The sequence below is a fragment of the Daucus carota genome, chromosome 6, assembly GCF_001625215.2.
Source record: "Daucus carota subsp. sativus chromosome 6, DH1 v3.0, whole genome shotgun sequence".
Taxonomy (NCBI): domain Eukaryota; kingdom Viridiplantae; phylum Streptophyta; class Magnoliopsida; order Apiales; family Apiaceae; genus Daucus; species Daucus carota.
Window position 1 is genome coordinate 7,027,240 of NC_030386.2, and position 5,421 is coordinate 7,032,660.

Sequence of the window (5,421 nt, forward strand, 5' to 3'; positions counted from 1 at the left end):
GGTACGGATGTTTTCATGCTCCTTTGTTCTCTTTCAATATAGTTAAAACTTTGGAACTCATTTACATATAGGAACAGTTTTCTTCAAATTATGGAGCTAAGTTGTATAACCTGAATTATCATGGTGTTTTCCATGTGATTAATACGAATGTGTGACAGATGTTATCCCGTTGAAGTAATAGGCTAGTGAATTTTTGAAAGTACAGAAAGTGAAGTGTAATCAAATCATATTGTTGGCTTGGGACAAAAAGTTTGTGGATGGAGACTGATAAAATTTTTGTGAAATCATACCGAACATTGCAGTCAAGCTTTGCCCCCCCCCCCCCCCCGGCGTCTTCTTGAATGTTTTATGTATCGATTCCCATACCATATATTTAAGACTTTGAGTTGGTTGGGTTGAAAGTTGAATTATCTAGATTCAAGTCTTAATAATATTTGTTTAAAAGGGGATAATAATTTGATTATACAACACAAATGAACATGACAAGATCAGAAGTACTGTCCAGAGGGCAAGGGAAATATTATTAATACTAGGAGTTTACTGGTAATTGAAATATATTATTACTCCCTCAATATTTCTGCTCCTTAAATATATACTACGTATTATTAATGTATTAGTATTTTGACACTTTGATAGATTGCAGATAGCTAATTTAAATATACAATCCTAAATTTAGGTGCATTTGGAAAAAGTGATAGCCTATAAGGTGGGTAGCTTTTATATATATATATATATATATATATATATATATATATATATATATATATATATATATATATATTTTTAGAAAATCTTAGTTTTAATAAATTTTTTAGATATAAATGTGAAAAAAGTGTTTTATATTCGTTATTTTGTAAAATAATAAAGACTTATTTCAGAAAAAAGTAGGATTGTATTTTTTTTTCCTTTCAAAAATAAATTCTTTATTCAAAAAAAAAAAAAAAGTTTAACCATATCACATATTAGGTGGGTGTTTGGGTACACTACGTACGGATTTAAAAGTGGTATAAGCTCACTTTCACTTTTTTGTGCCTCTTTGGCATACTCTACTTACGGGTTGGGTTTAAAAGTGGCATAAGCCCACTTTCACTTTTTTGTGCTTGTTTGGCAAACTTTTGAAGTGCTTAATTATTGTGAAAAAAAGCTACGTTACACAGCTTTTTTTTTTATGAGACGCAGCTTCTTTCTATTCTGAAGTAACTGAACCTACACTCACAAAGAAGCTAATGAATTACTCGATATGCATAATAAATCTTATTATAATAGCTAATAATTATAATAAATCTAAATTTATTATAATATTATTTAGTTATTAATTTTTTCTTTTAATACAAAATTCAAAATTTTGGATTTGTAAAATATTTCATATATTAATAATAAAAGGTTTTATATTATTATAATTTATTTTTTAAAAAGAACCAAATTATTATATTATAAAATTATGAAATAATACCAACTTATAAGTTAAGTTATCCAAACACTTAAAACTTACAAGTCACGGTATTTAAATACTTATGATAGCTTATAAGTCTAAACCAACTTTTTATTTTTAATCTACTTCTTTATTTTAAGTAATAAGTCAGTGTTTGTAAGTTTAGTCAAACGGCCCCTGGAGTGATTTTCGGAAGGGTGGGTTTGTTGGAACTTGAATGAGTCGTACTTTTGATCTTCTCATGACGACACTTGCACATCGCATATATATCACTCCAAGTCCCACCCAAGTACATTGAAATAAATTATGACGAGAGTATGAATACCAAAATTGGTGAACATGCTGACAGCTAGAGCTTAGATGGATAACAAAAACATAAGATGCAGCTCACGACACATTCTTCTCCACATAGTAACATGTTATGTTTACTTTTCTTAAGTGCCAGAGAAATAACTTCCTATTTTAAAGGAATTAAATTTTTGAACGTAAATACGTATAAATATATTCGTGATTTGATACTTGAAACTAGACATTAGGATTCGAGTAATTAGGTTGGCTTTTGGATCATATCGTAGGTGTTTGGGGCGGGAAGAAGGCAACACTTCGCTTGATGAATTTAATATTTTTTTTTTATGGACAATAAATTTTATTGAACATAAAACATTAGAACATAGTCGGACAAACTCCGAAACTGACAACTACAACCTGACTGTGAAATAAAAACTGAGCTAAACAAATAGCCGTTTTGTTTTCAGATTGCTTAACAGATAGAATACAAATATTCTTGATGATAAAAATGATTATAAAAGTTTCTCGAGCAATCCAGTCGACACCAACATCACTGAAAATAGTAGAATCACAATTGACCTGCGAACATAAAAAACCGATGATAGACCAGTGTTCATATCCATCAGTTACACTAACTGAGATTGGGGGTACAGATATCTCATATATTGAACAATCCTTTGTTGTACGAGGTGAGCTCTTGCGATAAGTACTACAATCCCAGATTTGAAACGGGTTGCGCAAATCTCCCAATACACCGTAGAAATCATTCTTAATGTAACATGATAACGGATCAAAAACGCAACAAGACATACACCAAAAAATTGGGGACAATCAACAACCCAAAAAGATGGGTACGATAACAAGATCACACCCAGAAGGAATTAGATCTCGATTTTATTGAAAACTATTATAATAATAATTAAAGATTTAGAAATGGAGAAAACGAGATGAGAGGATGGGTGGGACGGATGTGGATTTGATGGAAGAAGGGACGGTGAAGGATGAATGATAGTTATGAATGGCGGCCGACTCTCATTACGGTTTTTGATGAATTTAATTTAATTTAGTATACGACGCTTTCTGTCTTTTCGTGGGTGGGTAATTGAGAGCACATTATTTGAATTTTGACTGTTGTATCGCCTGCAGCCTGGGCCAGATAAATGGAGTAATGGTTTATTGCTCTGTCCAATACTCCATGTTATGGCCAATTTTGGTTATAAGTGGAGACAAGGGCGCGCCCTTCTCGGGGCATTCCTGGGGGGCGCGGCCTTATGTTTCGGAGACAGGTGTAACGTATATGGAGGACTAAGAAGACAAGGCAGTAAAGATCAAGGGCGCGCCCTCAGGGGCCTCGCCCACAGTTAGATAATTTGTGTGAGGTTGAGTGAGTCTCGATGACGACCCTTCCGAGGGATACGAAGACCTACCCTTCCGAGGGATATGAAGACTAGTGCCAGGCTCATCTGGAAGTTATTAGGCTCATCTGGTAGTTCCCAGGTTACGACCGGGCGTGATCTATAATCCCCAATCCTGCAATCTGCCGGGTTGTCCTCGTGAGGGGGCTTGGGGTGATCACGGTTGTAGAAGGCCCTCAGGGGTGACATGAAGGCCGATCATATGTCTGGGTCCTGTATTCTGGTGAGTTAGCCCTCATTGGGGGACTGAGACGATCGTGTAATTTGGCTCCTCAATGGTCTTACCTCTTAGTGAGAACCTTCGCTAGGGGGTAAGGACGCGTCCCTACACCTCAAGGAAGTGGTCACGGCTCTATCCGATGTCTCCTCCATGCTACGAAAAGTAGCGGTTAGTGTCATCTCTCGTAGTGGATATGATGCCATATCCGTGATGTACTTGGACTAGGAGTCTAAGGTAGTTGCCTCAAGGCTTACTTCTAACTGGAGTAGAACTCTAAGTGATAAGTCACCGGCCCAAGGTTGGTCTTATCCCCAAGAAGCCTAGTCCTGATCAAACTAGGAGTCTTGGTTCAATAGAACTACGTATGGCTTGATCCCCTATAAATATAGGGGTACGTAGGCACATTAGGGGATCATGAGTTGAGAGCACGTGAGACCAACTCAAAACCCTAATCTCAGCCACCCCCTAAAACACACAACCACCGCACTCCGGCGACCAAAACCACCGTCACAGATCTTGATTCCGGCCATGAACCTCATCTTTGTTGATTACCAAATTCCTCTATCAACAAATTGGCGCTAGAAGGAGGGGCTATTCAAGATCTACATCTATGGAGGAAAGATGTTAAAATCAAATCTAATGTTCTAAAGGTTTTCATGGTGGACATACAAGAAAATTCGTAGGGATTGTGCTACAAGTGTCACCAACACTGTTTTGGTCATATCTTGAGTTTTAGACATCCGATTTAGATGATCTTACAGCCCACGCGAAGCTTGTCAAATTCCGGTTAATTCAGAGGTGGTATCATCATGAGAAAAGGGCTGGAATCGGTCTGAAAATAGGGACGAAATACAGTTACGAATTTTTACCCAAGAATCCTATTCAGTTTCGAAAACCTGTTGCTAATCGGTTTAGGATGACACCTAAACCCTATTCAAAGAAGGAGATGATGATAAAAGGAGCCAACAAGAAGGCTCTTGGAGATGTCCTGATACTCTTAAAGTTGGAAGGAGTTGAGGCTAATTTGGCCTAAACAAGATGAAATTCGGATTTGTGGGAGAGTCTGCGCACCAATCACGGTTTTGGCTATAACTTGAGTTCCAGGAGTTAGAATTGAGTGATTTTACTGCTCACACGAAGATAACAAAATTCTCTACAATCCAGGAGTGATTTGATATTCTACTTTCCGATTTAAAGACACATAAAAGGGTCTGAACAGCCACGGTTTATAAGAAAAAGAGCTGCATCTTAATCCCTTAGGGCGCGCCTCCACCTGACAGGGCGCGCCTCTATCGTCAAATTACCGGGAGCTCAAAGGAGGACCATCTTCAATGAAATTCCAGGGATAACCTAAGCTGCGAGCAGGGTTTTTCGGAATAGGGAGTCAGCGAAGGATGCGATTGTCAGAGACCTGACACGTTCGAATGGCGCGCCTCCCCCTGACTGGGCGCGCCTCCAGGTAAAACTCCATTCTAAACCTCCTCATTATTTCATTCTCTAGAAAAGTATGGCGTATATCAAACTACAGGTGTTGTGGTGTCCGACTACCACCATAAAAAATGCACCCCTTGACACCTTTGAAGAAGGCGCGCCTCCCCCTGACAGGGCGCGCCTCTAGGTAAGTTTTTGGCATCACCTTCACATACTATTACCAGCTAGTTTGTCGTGGTTTAATTCGTTATAGAAAGGAGTTCTCATCCTTGGACTCAAAGGATTTCTGAAGCGGCGCGCCCTCCCCTGAGCGAATGCTTCAAGGTTCACGAGAGGCGTATCTTGTGGGCCTAACCACATGTGACGATATGAAAGGGAAAGTTACGAGCGGGGAGTTATTTAAATGGAACCTAGCTTGAAAAGTTATAAAGGGTGCGCGCCTTCCCCTGACCGGGCGCGCCTTCAGAAAATCAAAACGATGAGCTCGTCTCTCATGGAGAGAAGGGGCGCGCCATATCCAACTAATATTTTCGAGAAAGATGGTTGTCCCTCTATCGGTTCCCTATTATGGGCGCGCCCCTCAACATTGTGAAAACGAAAGGAGTCAAAGGTTGCGCGCCTCCCTCTGACAGGGC